The sequence below is a fragment of the Lissotriton helveticus genome, chromosome 9 (genome assembly GCF_964261635.1).
Source record: "Lissotriton helveticus chromosome 9, aLisHel1.1, whole genome shotgun sequence".
In the NCBI taxonomy this organism is placed as follows: domain Eukaryota; kingdom Metazoa; phylum Chordata; class Amphibia; order Caudata; family Salamandridae; genus Lissotriton; species Lissotriton helveticus.
The window spans coordinates 1,150,013,781-1,150,032,826 of NC_136070.1; the positions used below are offsets into that span (position 1 = coordinate 1,150,013,781).

The 19,046-nt window shown below is 42.9% G+C and overlaps 1 protein-coding gene across 1 annotated transcript in view; it reads right to left on the reverse strand.

The window, feature by feature from the left end:
* The window catches only part of CACNA2D3 (calcium voltage-gated channel auxiliary subunit alpha2delta 3), a 2,522,256-nt gene that overhangs the window by 1,114,818 nt on the left and 1,388,392 nt on the right, over window positions 1-19,046 (reverse strand). The gene's annotated exons all lie outside the window — the stretch shown is intronic.

Here is a 19,046-nt window from a genome sequence, read left to right on the forward strand (position 1 = left end):
TTTTATAGTGAATTTGACAATATAATATAATTGATTTTACAATATCTTCAAATCTGAGCATGGAAAGAAAATCCTTTGTACGCTGGAACTAGAAAACATCTCTCTTAATGAGTGTCTATTTGCAAAGACCAAAATGAAGGAAATATTTACTTCAAACTGTGAAAACATTTAGTAGATAATGCGGATACACGGGAGAACCCATAATTATAAATTGTAGATAATACTGTGGTTGAAATAGGGTTATCAGTATGCAGTATTGGGTCCACGCATTTCTTTAATAATTAACTACTATGCTTGGTAATGTATGTGTTCAATTAAAGCAAACTGCAACTACAAAAATGCATTGGTTTAAAGGCCTGTGGTGGTCCTAGTGACACAGAGCCATCAAATTGTTTAATGATCATTTTGCAGAGAAGGGCTTTGTTTAAATACAGATGTTTAAAGCCCATTTTACAAGATGACAATAGGGTGCCACTGCAAAGATGTTTTTGGAAGCTAAAAGGTGAATTTTTAAAATATTCTAAAAATGTTAGAAATATGTGATTGTTTTATATTTCCATACAGTGCACCAGTGATTTATACAACTAAAAGACAGCACCCTTAAATATTGGACTCCTATCTGAGGTGGGCAACTGCCTGAGAAGTATAGGCAAAATGTAGGGACAGACATAATTTGCCACAACAGTCCTGGGTGGATCGTGTGATTTACTTTTCCAAGGCACTGGATTGTTGAGTGAAGAGCACTGATGTGAAAGATTACCAAGGGCTGTCCAATTTATTTTCCATGGAGCACATGTTCTCCAATTGTTTTCCAGAGCTGAGCCAACACCTAGTGGATAGTAAACTCAATGACCACATGGAGCTTCTGATGTAGGTGGACAACTGGCTCAGCACCAAGGTCCTCAAGAAGACACATGGGAATTATGCCAAAAAGGGTGGTTCTGGTTTCCCTCCGCAGAGTTAGGGGAGGTGCAGGGAGACACAGACAAGTCCCAGAGTAAGGTGAGGACAAAGGATTCCAATGACCCTTCTGAAAAACAGGGGGAAGGTTCTGGTGTAATGTAATTTGTATTTGTAAAGCGCACCAATACCCCAACTGGGGTGTCCTGTCGCTGTAACGCATACCGCTTTGGAACCCTTCCTGGCTTTTCTCTGTGAAATGTCCACTCCTGGGCACCCCCAAGGTGAAGCCAGGCATCCCAGCGCTGTTGGGGCCGTTGTGGAGATTAAGCAAGCTATTGCCCAGAGTTGCAGAGCGGGATCCATGATTAGAATAGGCACCGAGGCGAGAATTATCAGGTCCGAGGAAATTGAGCCCAAGACTCACCGAGGCGGGAATTGAACCCTGGTCCCGGGCCAGATCTCTGCATCAGGGTCTGCCGCTCTAACCATTGAGCCACACTGCGGTGGACCTGAGCATCCCATTTTCAACTCTGCTGTTGTAACTTTGGAAAAAAGTGCTATAATATTCATTAAAAATCTAGAACATTATGCATTACAGATTTCATGCAGGAGCAAATGACAACTTAAACAATATGAAGCATATTCTTGTAGACTAAAAAATAGGAATTGGCTAAGAAATGGAGATTAGCCTCTGAAAATACCATAATTCTCTAAGTTAATGAACTGTAAATTGAAGGGAACATTTGTAGAGCAGTGACAAAATATTTATTTAAGACCTTAAAGTATTTGGTTGACTGAAGCTTACAGGTTACAGGCCGCTCCATGTTGTCTAATAATTACACTAACTTGCACTTCATTACAATGCCATTGATAAAGGAAACACCACCTTGTTGATACTATTCAACCTATTATTCACATTGAATGTTCTCAACAACCTCCTTGCGATTACTAGAATTAGGGAGGCACTGAGGTTATCTGAACAGGCCAGTCAATGAATCTATGTCTGTACACCTGCAAAACTGTTTTGGGCCTAGTCAGGCTCGTTTGTAAAACATTAGGCTCAACCCTGGGTAGCTGTGGCTTTGAGCAGCAAGGCTCAAACATAAGAACTAGAGTAAAACAATGAGGAACAAAAAATTGTATAAGAAAGTCACACAGCATGAATGAAATCAACACCAATTTATAAAAATAGGTTTTTATTTCAGACACCTGTGGTGACTTGACCACCATCCCAGGGCATATATGGAAAACCGTTCACGATCGTAACAGATCATCAAGCGCTAGTGACAATCTATGGAAACCCAAAGGCAAAGATACCACCAAGAATTGAAAGATGGGGAATAAGGTTGATGGACTACAACTTCACGATTGTCCATAAACCAGGGAAGGATCAAAATCCAGCGGACTACATGTCACGGCATCCGCTTCCCTATCAAAAAGGGGGCACCACGATGGCAGAGGAATATCTGAACTTCATCGTGAGACAGAGCACTCCGGCATCCATAACAAATGAAGAACTAGAGCGAGAAACAAAAGGAGACCCGACACTGAAAGCCGTTGGAGTGGTGGTACGGCAGCAGAGGTGGAGACACATCAACAGCAACACCATCACAGAGGAAGGAGTCAATAAAGAGGAACTGCTGGCTTTCAAAAAGATAAGCGAAGAGCTGTCGGAAACAGAGAAAGGAATATTAATGAGGGGCTTCAGAATTGTAATACCACGTCGGCTCAGAAAGAGAACAGTTGAACTAGCACATGAGTCGCATCGAGGCATTGTGGCGACAAAGAAGATGCTGAGAGAAAAAGTCTGGTTCCCGGGTTTGGACAACATGGTAGAGGAAGAGATATCGCACTGCCACACCTGTCAAGTAACAGGACCTCCCGCCAAACAGACACCACTGAAGTTGTCGGAACTGCCACCTGCAGTATGGACAGAGCTGGCAACAGACTTCTATGGGCCACTGGAGAATGGAAAATACCTACTAGTGGTCATTGACGAATTCTCGAGGTTTCCAATAGTAAGAGAAGTATCGTCGACGTCGGCAACTGCTACGCTACCAGTGCTAGATGACATATTTGCCGCCTGGGGCTCCCCACAAACACTGAAAACGGACAACGGTCCTCCATTCTCGGGAGAGGAATTCCGCAGATTCCTGGAATACCTGGGGATAACACATCGGAAAATAACTCCCCTGTGGCCACAGGCCAATGGAATGGCAGAACGATTCATGGGGACAATAAAGAAAGCCATCATGCGGGCGAAGTTGACGCAAATATCTATTGGACAAGCGCTCTGTCAAGTACTCAGAGACTACAGGAACACCCCTCACAGCTCCACCGGCAAGTGCCCAGCAGAGCTGGTGCTGGGGAGATCGAGCAGAACAAGGTTACCTCAGATAGAGGTAACGGAAAACACGACCAGAAGTGACATTGCGGCCAGAGATCACAAAGCAAAACAAAAAATGAAAGAATATGCCGACAAAAGGAGAAATGCAACAGAACACCAGCTGGCTGAAGGGGATCTGGTGGTAGTGCGACAGAAACAACAAAGGAAGTCGGACAGTCCATTCTCAAGAGACCCGCTGGTTGTGACTGATGTGAAGGGGTCAATGGTGACTGCAGCTTCAGACAACAGGAAAATAACAAGGAACAGCTCCCACTTCAAGGAATTGAAAGTGGAGGAAGAAGAAAGTGAAATAACAACTGAAGACAGGGTACAAGAACAAAGACCAAAAAGGGAGACAGTACTAACAAAAGAGGAAAACGGAGGACAAGAACAGAGCAGAGAACAAAGACCAAAAAGGGAGTGCAAGAAGACAAGAAGACTACTGGAAGAAATGTAGAGACTTCTTTTCTCTCTCTCTCTCTCTCTCTCTCTCTCTCTCTCCCTCTCTCTCTCTCTCTCTCTCTCTCTCTCTCTCTCTCTCTCTCTCTCTCTCTCCCTGGGCCAAGGACTTGCACATGGGACAAAGACATTCCGTTTGCAACAAAGGGGGAGATGTGGTGACTTGACCACCATCCCAGGGCACTAGGACCCTGTGGGCCACGGGGCAGCATCCAGGTCACTGGACACGACTTCCTGTGGGCAGACAGGAAGAGGACACTTAACATCGGAACGACGAAGAGGACGGACGCAAAGGGGCACCCTGAGCACACATAGAAATAAAGAGATATAAACCGGTACCTGGCTCCTGTGTATTCATTGCCGAGCTAAGGCACTAATACACGACAACACCAAGATGAGCAAAAACCACTGGAGGGTTCCACATATATAGATTTTCAAGTACATCATACATCTCATCTTTTTAGCCCAAAGAGAAAACAAGCATTGGTAATAGTAAAGTTTAGAAACTTTTGAAAAGTGTGGAACAATTGTGTTAAGCTACTCTGGGCCAAGTGGGACAACCAAATCCAACAAAGGTCAGCAGAGCTATTAAGGAGTATTTGAACAGTTACCAGGTCACCAAAGCTATCTCAAGTCCAATTCCACACTTTACATCAAGACCGCATTAGGCTTCAATGGAGTGGTCCTGATACTGGGAATGCAGGATGCTGAGGATATAAAAAAATCCTCTGGGTGTTGTGCAGTCGAGGGGGTTTCCTTGTGGTTATTTCTTGGTCCACGGGTAAGTGGGGTGACTTTTGGCCACAGGGGTTGAAGTCACTTGAAGTCTTCTTTAAAACAGTAGAAGGCCAGCAGGCCCTTTCTCCACTTCTGTTAGGATATGAGGTTCAGGGTGCCAGGGTGCCATACTTACACCCAGAAAGTGCCCTATGGGCATGATGTGGTTACTAGTCAATGGGTGACAACTTCCAGCTATGTGTGGAATCAAGCAATCCTAGAGTACACTATTCTGCCCACACCCAATATATCTGAACCCTTCCATGGATTTTAGGAGCTTGGTATCCCACACTAGAGGTGCGGCTTCCTGTGGGCTACACGCCTACTACAAAACAGGTGCAGTAGGCGTGAAGCCCACAGGTAGTTACTGGTTTCCACTCTCTGTTTCCACTGCCAGCCTGCCTACATGAACAAAGGGGCAACCCTTCAGGAGTGTGATCACCCTCTGCTCATCAAAGGGGGTTTTGCCTTTGAAGTTTGCTTTTGGGCCAACACCCTGAGTTACTTCCTTTAAGGGGGACGTAACACCTCACCTTGTAGCCGGCTTCTATTGCTCATGAGAGTTGTTCACACTACCCCCAGGATGGCAGAAGGCTGTCTCATAGTCAGCAACTGTGCAAGGCCACTGGACAAACTGGGCAACAGACTGCCAAATTTCTAAAAGTTGCCTTTCCCTAAAAGTGACATTAAATTTAACTTGGGCATCAAGTAATTCAGGTTTAATGTCATGATTAATGTGATATCTTGTAGTACTCCCATTCAGAAGTTAGCTGGGCTGAGAGGTCAGCTGGTAACTCTGTTAGTTAATGGGGCTGCTAACCTTTCCACAGCAGAAACAACTTGAAGTTTTTTGCTGTTAGGATATATTAAAAGTAAATACTGTATGGTATAATATACAGCACCCTGCCTTAGGGCTCCATAGGCCTTCCTTAGGGGACCCTTATAGACATTGGGAAGGTACATGGGGATTTTGCCATGGGTGTAAATGGCAAAGTTGAAGTAGCAGTTTTAAAAGGTCTCTTCCAGGCTGCAGTGGCAGGCTGAGAGCCATTTTGCACCTTGCCACACACAAAATGGCACAATCAGTGCTGCAGCCCTGGGGGACACTCTGTCTTCTTTGCCTTGGGTAAACTTGGTAACATACACAAGGGACTTATAAGTAAGTAGGCTTATGCAGATTGAGGGTTGCCAATTCAACATACATTTTGTAATGGGTTAGAACACTGGCACTGAGATCTGTTTAGCAGGCACTCAGAGTTGGAATACCAGCAGCTAGTAGTCCAAATGGGGGCAAAAAGTGTGTGTGTGTGTCTGTGGGGAGACCTGCAAAATGCCTGTTTCCTCAAAGGACATCATCATCTTTATGGGTCTCTACTTTCTGGGCAGGGGCAACTAACATCCAACCTGTTTATGGTAAATAGTTGCTAATTAGTCTAAACTCCACTATGACCAAGACTGCCATGGTAACTGTATTAATTTGTTGGTGCATTACAAATCTAAACTACTTCGTTGCATTCACCCTTACATGTCCAAGTATCACTAGAGCCTTAATGAAAAGTGCTAATACAGATTAATGCAACCTGCGAATGCGGGAAATCACTAAAACAACATTCATGAGTAACAAATGGTCCAGAATAAAGCTACCAAAGCAGTTGCTATTTTTACCGAGAAGGATCAAATCACCAAAGCTCTAGAATGAGTTACTGGTTTCGATTAGTTATTTTAATTCACTTATGGCATGCACAAAATAAATAAAACTGCCATCTCCGATTGGCAAGGAATGGCAAGTCTTACATTGTAAATAACTGTCCATTTTAGGTGTGTTGAGCACTTAATAAAATGTTCTTGATGATTATGGCTTACAATGCTGCAGGTCCAAGCCAGCAGAATTTGCCATGCTTTGCCTATTCTCTGCTTGCTGCCATGGGTCCAGCTATATAAAACTTTCAGTCTTTTCAGAGATATATCTAGTCTCAAAATAATATTTTGGTATGTGGGTCAATAGAATATATATTTTGGATAAGTATTGGACTGCTCAAAACAAAGGAAACTAATAAAGATCATTGAATCTTGAAGAGGACCAACCATGAACGTTTACCACACTGGGGTAGTTGCTCAAAATCACAAAGAAAATGTACTGTGTCGTGTTATTCCACATAGTGGAACAGAGAAGCGCTCCTGGCCAGGACTGGCCTTTTATTCCATCAGGCATATCTCTGGGTGAAATCTGCGCTTTCATAAAGAATGTGTTTTTGTTCCTCTAATGATGGCCCTATTATTGTGACAGTATCCAGACTAATTCTCAGACCCGTGGGCTTATTCTGGAGAATAAAATAATAGTGAAGAATAGTATCTTGTAACACTCTGCTTGTTGCAGCTGGGTGAGTTATGTAATGGTAAAGTAGTACAATGCCTCCATAATGCAATAAAACTACAATGAGTCCTAACTAAACTCCTGTTAGAACAATGTCTCTCTAAGATGAATATATTTATATATGTTTTATTTTAGATCGTAGGATCAGTGGCAACAAATAATTTCATAATAAAGTATTACATTTAATCTGGCTTGAAAATATCAACTAAACAACGAAACATTAATTTGTTAGCTTATCTCTGCTGCTTATGAGGCAAGGGTAGTTTTGTTGCCTTAACCAGTTTAAGTGAATAATGAAATTCAAGCCTGTGATTAGAATACATCACACCCAACATGGGTTGAGTCACTGCCAGTCCAAAGCTTCAAAATGAACATATGCAATACACAGGACGATGAGGAGGGACTGACCATTCTTCTGCCTTCAGAGTTGCCATTCAATAGGCTTCAAGAACCTTACCTCTTTTGAGAACTGCTTATTTTAGATTCTGCCTCCAATTCTGCCTCCATTCCTCTGAGGGACATCCTAAGTTAGTGTCTTCAGAAGTACTACAATGCCTTTGAAGTGGCCTGAAGGGAATTAATTTTAGTGGGCATTTTTGGAGAGCACGAGTGGCCATATTAACAGCAAGACAGACCTCACCAGCAAAGAAATCTAGCTACTTTGATCCTGTCTGCAAACTTCATTTTATTTGGAACTCTCAATTGTTTGCTTATTCTGTGGTCCTCGGTCTCCGGTACATGAGCTCTGTAAATATAGTACACATTTGTATCCTCTCTGCAGCTTCTATTACTATGACGCTGCCATCTTGCTGTAAGTTTCATTAAGCTGTCACTGACTTGAGATCTGTCGAACTATGAACAAGGTACTCCTAGTAATTAGTTTCAGAAAGGCATCCCTGCTACATGGGGGGCAGTAATAAAATGACCAAGCAGGGTCAGTGTTTCCTCTCATTTGCTCTTTTAGATACTGAAAATAAAACATATCCAATTAGGAATTTAAATATCAGATTTGATCAATATAATGGTGCACCGCAAAGTTGCCCACCCTTTACACGTCACAAACCTAAATACGACTGATACCTAATACACAAAATGAACATGCACTTTGCACATAAAACTTACGTGTCTTGATGATTCATACACACATTGCACCTGGCACGGCTGGTGCAGAGTCTTTACTTTAGAATTTATAGTGCTTACATAGAATTTGTACTAATCTCGCAAGAAATGTTTGATGTTTAACTTACAACCCGTCTACAATAAACAAGAGGCGCTCTTAATGAAATGAGTTAGAAAACATTTATCTGATGTTGATTAATAAAGTGACTGAACTATAATAATAAAATGTAATGAGTTTTTTTGCAACTAACATGATTTATAGTTATAATGCTAGCTATATTGAAAGATAAAAACATTTGCAATGTTTAGTGTACATTAAAACCATCCTCTGTGCTTTATTGCTGAAGCCTTAGACTTGATTCATAAACGTGAGCTAATGTGTCTGTGCACCTGTTAGAAATGGTGCTCTTAGCTTTAAACTATCCTTATGTGTGTACGATATTACTATAGGTTAAACGATAAAGTCTCATCATACATACATTAATGTGACACTATTTACTTTCAAACGTAGTTCCTAAGTATACTGTTGTGCAATGTAATTGCTTGCTATATGATTTATACAATATGAACAATATGAATAGTACATATGTATATGTTTAAATGTGCAAATGCATATTAAATGCACATTATTGATTTAATGTCTTAAAGTTACCAAGGTTTCACTCTAAAGGCCTGAATCTTTATCCCATGGGAACCTACTGTGCTCCTGTATTTCTGCTGACTTGCTTGCTTTGCAGGTGTTGCCCTGCAATTACTAGTTTAGAATAGATACATGTCTTGTAACAGTAATAGATACATGTCTGGGAATGGATTTTAACTGTGAGCACATGAGAAACCTGTTGTACTATTGTACTCAACCCTAAGTGTGAGACCAAAATGGTGTTCCCTTGTCCAGCGTGGAATTTTTCTCTGCTGTAGCAGAGTGTGTACTATATAAATCCATACAGCCTTTGAAATAGATAAAATGGAATCCTACTGATGATGCAACCAAAGGGGAGTTGCCAACGGGGTCTAGACTCTTTAACTTATTGAGTGCTCTGGATGACCAAGGCAGATGACTTCTTGCAGATCGCATGCTAATTTCCTTTGCTGAATCCCTTTCTACATACTCTATGCAGAACCTTCCTTGAACTCCACCTTAACCATTATCCCAGATTCCATTGCCATTTGAATGGACCTTTAGAGACTTTTTCCCATCTCCTGTTAATTCCCTGAGTGTGGAGTAGACTAACACTTATTTCCGACCCATTATGTACCTTAATCTGTGCTTGAAAGACTTAGATTGCAAAGGACTAGAAAGGACCAATTTAGAATTTATACAGAGCATCAGGAGCTTATGTTGTTTTGTACTGCGGCCACAGAACTCCTTGTATTTTTGTAATTCTTGTCAACCTAAATTTCTTTAGGCGGCTTGGCCTCCCTGTTGCTATACTGTACTTGTATAGTCTGGCCTTAAGAGTGATATATCGGAATTTGATCACTAATTTGTAATAAACACCCTTGAGCTTGACTACGGATTCCCAGTCCTTTTTGTGTAACCAAATTGGTTGCATTGTAAGTTGATGTTGATTGGACAAGATATGTTAACTCTTTCCCCTCAGTGCTACACAAAAGATCTACCGGAGGACCAAGTTAGGAAGTAAATAAGTGATAGTAAATGAACCAGTAAAGGAGGTACATTTTCAGTGCTAGTTGAGCCCAAAAATGCAAGAACAAATCTGCATGATCAGTAGTCAATACCAAAACTATATCATGCATGTAATTTGTCCTAGAACACCCACATCTTTAATTTAATTAAATTCGAGCAACATACATTAGTTTTCTTTTTTAATTGTTGAGAAATTTGATATTGTTTGCCTTATCAAGCAACTTTTGCCTGTGGTCGTTTAACATATTGTTCATACTTTTGCTAAAAAAGACAGGGTCACCTCTCACCAATTGTCAGGTTTGCTCCAAGGCAGCTGTGCTCCAGACTTCAAAGGGAGCATACACAATAATCTGAAGAAAGTTAGGAGGAATGTCTAGAAGCCCACCCTGGAGTGAAACAAACAGGTCACATAACTTTTATCATGGAGATGGTAGTGCCAGACCTAAAATCTGCTGCCCAGCAATTCCTAAGATAGTATTGTCAGTTGTCTCTGGTATCTTTATGAAGGGACCTAAGTTGAAATGGTTGGAAGTGAGAGGAGCTAGGGAAGGAAGAAGTGACTCTGCCATGGTATATTATAAAACAAAAAACACACTGGGTGAATGTAGGCACCATTAGGCACAAAAACATTGTGGAGAGACGCGAAAAGGAGTTAGGATAGTCCACACTAGTCCACGTTTAAGAAGCCTTGCATGTCCCAATGGTACTACAGAACAAGTTTGGAGCAAGAAAGCAGGAGTCTATCGGACAACTGCAAGACAACTTTTAATTGCCTGTTAGAGGAAGACTGCTTTATTTCTTCTGTGCCTAGGGCTTGATCCACTCCAGAACAAGGGGATGGAATTTCCTGACCTGGTCCAGAGGCCCGGGCTCGTCTCAGCTGGAAAAACACCCTTATTGTGTTGTACCAGGAAAATGAAAACATACTGACTGCAGAGAGAAGTAGTGAGCACATGAAACCCTAAAACTAGAGTTCCTACATATTTCCAGTTCAGTCCGGCCAATATAAATGTGTGTTTCGATCTGAAGGATCCTGTGAACTTAAAAGTCCTGCTGCCATTAAAAAAATCTGAGCTGACTTGTGTGATCCTGTGTAGGATAGAACAGAGTGGTGTGTCTGAAGAATGTCCTCAATTATGAATGCAGCAGTACTTAGTTGAATTTGTTTCTGAATTTTGCTATAACATTGAAAGCTCTTCTGAACAACCATACAATGTCCAAATCAGAGTAACCCTACATTATTACTACAATTTGTAGCGAGGAGAGATAATGGTGTACAGGAGCACTACACTAATGACTTCTTTGCTCTTACTTTATTTCAACAGTTTTATGAAAGCATCACATCACTTAGATGTGGGACCATGTTGGCAGTTTGTTAAGGTTTTACATAACAGTACCTGCTTCTGCATTGTGGACTGTCATTAAATCGACTACACATCACACAAAGCTGCTGGTTTCTAGACAGATAGCACTTTATTCATCAAATACTTGACAGGCTGTTTTTACTTGTGTGAGATGCATCGATGTTATAACTAATAAGTCCTGGGTGGCAAACCATGGATGGATTATGGGAAGGTTTGTTAGGTATCTTATTGCTGAAACTGTTGTCCCTGTGTATGGAAGATAAACAATGTATTTTTGTTACTCTGCTGACAGCAGTCATTTAATGTAAAATAGGTCATGGCTGCAAACACATTGATAATTCAATCCACACCCACAGGCATTACTTCCATTTTCACGGAAAAGCCATACAAAAGCACACCTGCCCTAAGGTTAGAGCCTGCCACCACTCTAAGCGTCCTCTATCAATCCCTGTTGCAAAATACTCAAGCACACATTCTATTTCTACCTAGGCCTGGCCTGGGTGAAATGGGTAATTTTTTTAACGGGTGACAATACTTCCTGTGCTTGATGCACCTGAGTCTTAGGTAGAAATGTCAGCTTCAGAGGAGTACATTGTGCTGTTACCATATAAGGACTTTGAGTCACTATTTTTAATCTTGTGTTGATAGATATTGATGACTGCAGTAATTAGGATGTGGAAGACATGGAGTAGATTCCAGCAGGAACGGTCTTCAACAGTACTATTGATTGTGTGTGAATCCAGTGACAGAGTTTGAAGGAATTGGGGACAAAGCACACTCTCAAACACCATTCACAAAACCTTAATTTCATTGTTTTGCATTCTGTTGAGTTCTGTGGTTTTTTTATTTATTTTATGCTGTGTTTTGTGATGCATTACTGCGATGCAATGTTGTCTTGTACTGTAGTTGCATTGTTGCTTTCTATTTTGAGGGTTTTGTTGTGTTGTGCATAATGTTTTTTTCATTATGTTACTTAGTTTATGTTATTTAGATCTGTATAGCTTTTTTTCTAGGGGTGGCTCCTCTGCTAAGGCAGAGGAGCGTTGCCCCACTGCTCTTTGAGCAGGAAAAATGAAATGATTATAACGTAGTTCTTATTTTATTTTTCACAGGTTTGTGGCTGGGTTAGGGCAGGGCAGGGCTGGAGACACCGGGGAGGAGTGTTTTGCACACTCCAAATGAACATGACTGCTTGGCCGCTGTCCTGGCCCGGCCAAACAGTCATGCACACTTTGCATGTTCCCCACCAGGCTGCAATACACAGCCTGGTGGGGAACATGCCAAGGCCCCCATTCCCCATCTGAGCACGGATCCACGGTGCTCAGACCAATCACAACACTGTATTGCAGTGTTTAGATTGGCTTACGTGAGCCAATCCAACACTGCATTGCTGCGTTGTGATTGGCTGTGGGGAGCCTGGATGATTCTTGGTTCTGAGAAGCCGAGGAGAGATGCGGCCGGCGGACAAAATAAGTGGCATTAATTTATCACTAAGCTCATGATTGCGATATGTGCTGTAACAGCAGTTACTGCACATATTGCAATGAACCGGGCTGCTCCTAATGAGGACCTTTAAGAGGTACCACTACTTGTGTCGTCTTGTTATGCCACACGCTCTTTAAGCTACTGGACGTCTATTACAAACTGAGGCTCAATAGCTATACATAATTTTATGACCCCTATATTCCGTTCCAGGATATCAAATGCATGCAACATACTATTTGCACATGCACTGATATTTCTCACACTTATTGCAGGTGACAAAAATGCAACAGTAGGGGTGTAACAGAGGCCTGCGGGTTGCAGTGGGACCCCCAGGGTTTCTTGGTTGGGGGGCCCCTTACCCTAACGCCTTGCAGAATGCATGCAATGGCATGAAATAACAAATAGTTAAATGCTCTGGAAAGCCACTCCGCTTTACCGAGCAGGCCGCTGCAGTGTCGGGGGGTCCAACTGTTCAAGGGGGGCTCGACTGAGCCTACTCCGCAGGAGTGCCCCGTCATTTGCATTACGCCACTGTACAATGGCAGACAATAAGAACATGTGTTTTTAATGACAAAAGAAATATACCTCAAGGTTTTACTGTTTGGCACATTCTATCTTATTATATTTGATGTACACCACAAAAGTGATACAATGCAATCAACTAAAGAGACAACGCGCTCCTCCGGACGGTTTCAAGATAGATTTCTCTTAGTGTTCTATCGCACTGTTTGCCTGGTTAGTCTTTTCATAAAGGCATTTTACATTTCTAATTTAAGTTGCGGGCATTAGCGTTCATCTGGTCATTACTCCGTGGCACATCATTAATTCCAAACACAACAGTGATGGACAGAATGTGGATCAATGTCACACATTCACCCCAGTCCAAAGATCTGGGCCCAAATCCATAGTTTTTCCACTCCACACCACCCTGGGTTAGACAATGGCGATATGCAAATCAGCGCTGACCCTGTGCCCCATGGGAACAGTCCAGTCCAAACTACAAAAGCCATGTCCTTCCCAGAACGGAAACAAGCATCCAAGGACCGGCCCGGTTTCGAGGTAACACCTCTCATCAGCCCGGCTAGCTTGATTCCAGTGGTGTGGAGTGCCTGGGACTCACGTCTGAGCATCCCCAGTACACTTAGAGCGGTAATTGCAAACACAACAGTGATGGACAGAATGTGGATCAATGTCACACATTCACCCCAGTCCAAAGATCTGGGCCCAAATCCATCGTTTTTCCACTCCACACCACCCTGGGTTAGACAATGGCGATATGCAAATCAGCGCTGACCCTGTGCCCGATGGGAACAGTCCAGTCCGAACTACAAAAGCCATGTCCTTCCCAGAACGGAAACAAGCATCCGAGGACCGGCCCGGTTTCGAGGTAACACCTCTCATCAGCCCGGCTAGCTTGATTCCAGTGGTGTGGAGTGCCTGGGACTCACGTCTGAGCATCCCCAGTACACTTAGTGCGGTAATTGCAAACACAACAGTGATGGACAGAATGTGGATCAATGTCACACATTCACCCCAGTCCAAAGATCTGGGCCCAAATCCATCGTTTTTCCACTCCACACCACCCTGGGTTAGACAATGGCGATATGCAAATCAGCGCTGACCCTGTGCCCATCAACTGTGTTTTTTGTAATTTTCACCCCGAGTGGGCTGGGTATGCTCAGACGTGAGTCCCAGGCACTCCACACCACTGGAGTCAAGCTATCCAGGCTGAATGAAGGCTGATAGCCAGAAACCGGTCCTTGGATGCTTGATTCCGGTCTGGGAAAGACATGTTTTGTTAGTTCGGACTGGACTTTTCCCATGAGGCAAAGGGTCAGAGCTGATTTGCATATAGCCAGTGTCTAACCCAGGGTGGTGTGGAGTGAAAAAAACGATGGATTTAGGCCCAGATCCTTGTACTGGGGTGAATGTATGACATTGTTCTACATTCTGTCCATCAACTGTTTTTTGTAAACATCATTAATTCCAGCATGAGCCACTTGCATTGCTTTACGTTCATAAAGTGGCAATGCAGGCTGTTTTATTTTACAATGGTGCAGTCTACACTTGCTGGGAAAAAAACAAATACGCCTGGGCAGTCTGTCCAAGAAGACAATTCGAAAATGTACCATAACCTGAGTTTTTTAAAACTTTATTTTAACGCCTTAATATTTTTTAAAATGTGATTTGTTAACTTAAAATGGTGGCATACTTTTTTTCTCCAAATATTCCTTCAATGGTAAATGTGGTTCTACATTACCCTAAAATACAGAAACACAGACTGCACAGATTTAGATTTTCAATACATTTTCTTAGAAGTTTAAAAAATAGCATTTTTCATGTCACTTTTACTATTTGTACATTCTGACAGTTAAAATGCCTAAATTATATATCATCGACAATTGTATGATTCAGTTAGAACCCAAACTGCACCTGCATTCTCTGTCCTCTTGTTTTGCAAACGCTCTTGGTTGTAACATTGCGAAAAAATATAATTGTAAATGTCATAAGCTGGTCCGCTGGGGCTGTCGAGCCTTGATTGTTTTAATGTATTTAAAATGAGCTACTGCTTTGCATCATTAGGCCCGAGCTCCCTCAAGATATGTCCTACTTATGCAACAGATACAACAGCGAAACACGCTTCAGGGAGCCTTGGTTTTCCGCATTAAAAGCTAAAAGTTACAGAGCTCCAGCAAGGTGATATGAATTTCCCAAGAGATCCGTTTTCAAAGGCTACGGCTCAGCTGTCCACAACCCAGTCAGGCGGAAACCTCCTCGCCTGCCGCCGTCATCTTTGCTGCGCACCCGAGGAGAAAATCACCACAAGGAAAATTGATTTTAGGGCCGTTGACCCCGACGACGTCAACACGCTTTGGTCCACCCACGTGAGGATAAAACTGCCAAACGGTTTGCCCAGCCAATCTGGAGCGGGGGCTCCTGTGTGTGTCCCCTGGCTGTACGCTCCAATGCAGCGCGAGCTGGAGGCAGCAGGAAGTACAACAAAATATGATGAGTTTTAGCAGAGCGGGAAATGAATAATATTTTGACTACATCGCTTCTGATTTACCGCTTCCATTATTTAAATCATGATGGGTGGTCGAAGGGATGCATGCATGCCTGCTCGATATGTTTAAACATACAACTCTGCCGCAACTTTAAAAACAAGCATTTGCAATGCAATAGGTCCCGCATTTGCGAGAGTTTAAGCTATGGGCATTGTAAATGCCAAGGCCTTTTATTTATGTGTTTTGATAATTAACTCATAAATAAAAGGCATTGCCATTTACAATGCCAATAGCTCAAACTCTTGTAAATGCGAGACCCACTGCATTTCAAAGAAGCGGCCGCCATTGACCCAGGCTGCGTGAAAATTGAAAGCGCACATGGTGCGCTGAATGTTGCAAGGAAGCATGCCTGCAGTAGGAGAAACTCATTAAAGAAATTAGGGCCAGGTGCATCAACGGGTTTTACCCTTTCTTTGTCTATGGGGCAATGTCTTCGTACAGATGCCCCTTAGTGCTTACAGACGTACTGTGTAACAAGCGAAGTAAAAGGGCCAATCCTTATGGAAGGTTACAAATGAAGACAAAGCGATACTATGGAGGGACTAACAACCCTATTAACGAATCAGAAGCCAGCATTTACAAAGGACAATGACACAAGCCAGTGACAAATATAGGCGGAGAGTGGGCTGGGCTTCAGTACTTGAGTACAGCATGCCTCCCTGCCCTGGCTCGACCTAAAAATAAAAAATAAATGCCTCACTTCTTTTAAATTCTTTAAAAGGAACTCTAATTTTTTTTATGGCAGATTGCTATCTGGGGCTGCAAGGAAAAAATCTAATCTGCCTTGTGTGATGAACAAGACACAGTTTGTTGTTGTTTTTTCATCCAGCAATCCTGCTGCCTTCGGCTGTTTGGCTTTTTCACTGTGCCTGGAAGCTCTGAAGCTGCTGCCACCGTGCAGGGTCAGACGGGGATAGAAAATAGGTCCAGGCACCAAAATAAGAGTGACTTTCATTAGTGAATCAGAATTGTAAACACCTGGGCCACAATTAAAATTCGGGGCAATTTTTCACTTGAAAAGACACGCTGTATAGCTGTTTTGCAGGTAGGGTGGACTGCATGCATTTGCGCTTGCTGCTGTTAGAGTTTGTGGTAATAATATCAGGAAAATCAACAGTAAAAACCGCCTAGGCCTTAAAACAGGCCCACAAACCGCAAAACCATTAGCCGACACACTGACCTATCGGACCAGTTCTTCTGGCACGGCCAGGCGGCCTGATAGGTCAGTTTGAATCAGATATCAGTGTCATGTTGGGTCTTGCACAATGTGTGAGCGTACTCTCTACATAACTTCAAAATACCAGGCCTCTGTGACACCTGAAACTCGGACACCTCGAGGCTGCTCCTCTGCAGCATCAGAACACCCTACTCTGGGATCTTTGCGCCTACAGTGTGGTAAGTGCCTGCTAAAAGTCACAGCAAAGTGTCACACACACTCCCTCTCCTATCAAAGCTCTTCCACCCTCTTGCTTTCCTTTCTCTTACTTTTTTTGCACATTCCATCTCATCACTCCCTCTCCTAAAGCCCCCATTTCCTCTTGTGCCTATCACTCACTTCTTTCTGTGCTATGGGATAAACTGGGAGGATGGCTCAGTGAGCTGAATGTTTGTTGCTGACAAAATGTCCCTGGCACCAGGAGCATCAGTCCCCGCAAGGCAGCCTTTCAACCTCCTGGAAAAATAGTAAATTGAGTACCATGATTTGGGTAAACAAAGATAGTTATCTGCAGCGTTTAGAAACTGCAGCTTTAAGGTGTGTAATGCTATTTAGAACACAACAGAGTACTTTCGCTGTGACATTGTTCAGATTTTCTTTTTTAAATTGGGCCTTTGTGAGCACCCACTGGACCTAGGGATGCAACACTCAAAGTTGGGTGCAATGAAGAGGGGGGGAGATCAGGTTTTGAGTAGGCATCACTTGAGCCTTCGCAGGCTCCAGGAAAGGTGGGGAAGAAGTAAGAAAGCGAGAAAAAAAGAGGAGAAAGAATGGAAAAACGAAAAACAAAACAAGGAGAAAAAGATGGGAAAAGTGAAAAAACAGCATAGAAATGCAAGTGTAGGAGAGAGGGTCAGATAAAGAAATGGCAAAGGGACACAGAGCGAATACAATGAAGAGAGAGAGGCAGGTGTGGGGAAGTGAACACATGAGAATACAGCAGCAAACTGAAAGAAAGACTCCAAAGAAAGGGAGCAAAGAAAAGCAGAGTGGGAGATGGGGAGATGGGGATGGAAGACCAGAGGTTGGGAGGGGTGAAGGAGCGGGGAAGATCATCTGTGCAGGCATCACTTGAGAAAAGAAAGAAAGTACCATAGTCCAAAAAAAAGTTCATCAGGTGAGCTCCCGGTGAAGATCTACAGTATCCTGCTGATGACAGGTCTGGACCACCCACATCCCAGGCTTTAATCATTCTCAGGTCTTCAAAGTGTGTGTGCATCAGTTCCTTCAGTACAAGTAACACGTAATTCAAATGCTACAAGACAACTTATTTCGTTATGCTCCCTATGTATATAGTGACGTTATTGTTGATGAAAAAACAAATACAATAGATTATAGTAATAATGCAATACAAAACCAAGGAGGGTCTGCAAGTGTGTGCATATAAGGTAAAAGAAAAAGAGTACGAGTCAGCCAAGGCGAGCTTTTATCTAAATACACTTCACCCAAGAAGGAAGAACTCCGATGCCACCCTCCGAATGCTAAATAACGGCCCTGGCTCCTACTTGGATACACACTGTCTGCCCTTGGCAGCGGGCAGGCATATAGGCGCCAAATCTATTCCATGCTCCGCAATGTGTCTGCAATCCTTTACTTGCTCTGAACTTTCTTCTGCTGAACTTTACATGTTCTGTTGCACGTAATTATCTTTATTTGATTTTTTGTGATTTTCTGGTGCACTAGATTGTATAAATGTGAGGTATATTCTATAAAGTTGGAGCTCTGAGATGTGGTCTGGTGACCATGCCTTCATCCGTAGAACCGGGAGATTCAGGTCCCAAACGTGACCGAAGAGTGATGCGAGCCCACCACACTAACACCATGTGCCTCGAAGACCCTATCTACAGTGTGCAGAAAACAACAAGCCCGAATAGCAAGCACTTAATAAAAAAATAAATAACCAGAGTGTGGGGTCCCTAAAGCGGACGCCACACTCAGCTTGCACATACAACAAGCCGTTCTTCTCCCAGCCTCCACCAGGAGAAGGAGGGAGCTAGAGCAGCCAATTAAGCCCGGAGGGGCTTGTGCAGGCCAGACGGGAGTGAGACCAGCTACAGCAAGGCTTTTATTTCTAAGGCGGGGATGGTGGGAGGAGGGAGCAGACGTGCCTCTCAGGAAGTTCTTAGAAGGAACCCCACACCCACAAATTCCTTGCCTCCTTACTCGTCATTTTTTTTCGTCTAAAATTGGCAGGTCAGGTGCTGGCATACGCATGCGATACCTGTGTAAAACTTAAAGGGGGGACTTGTT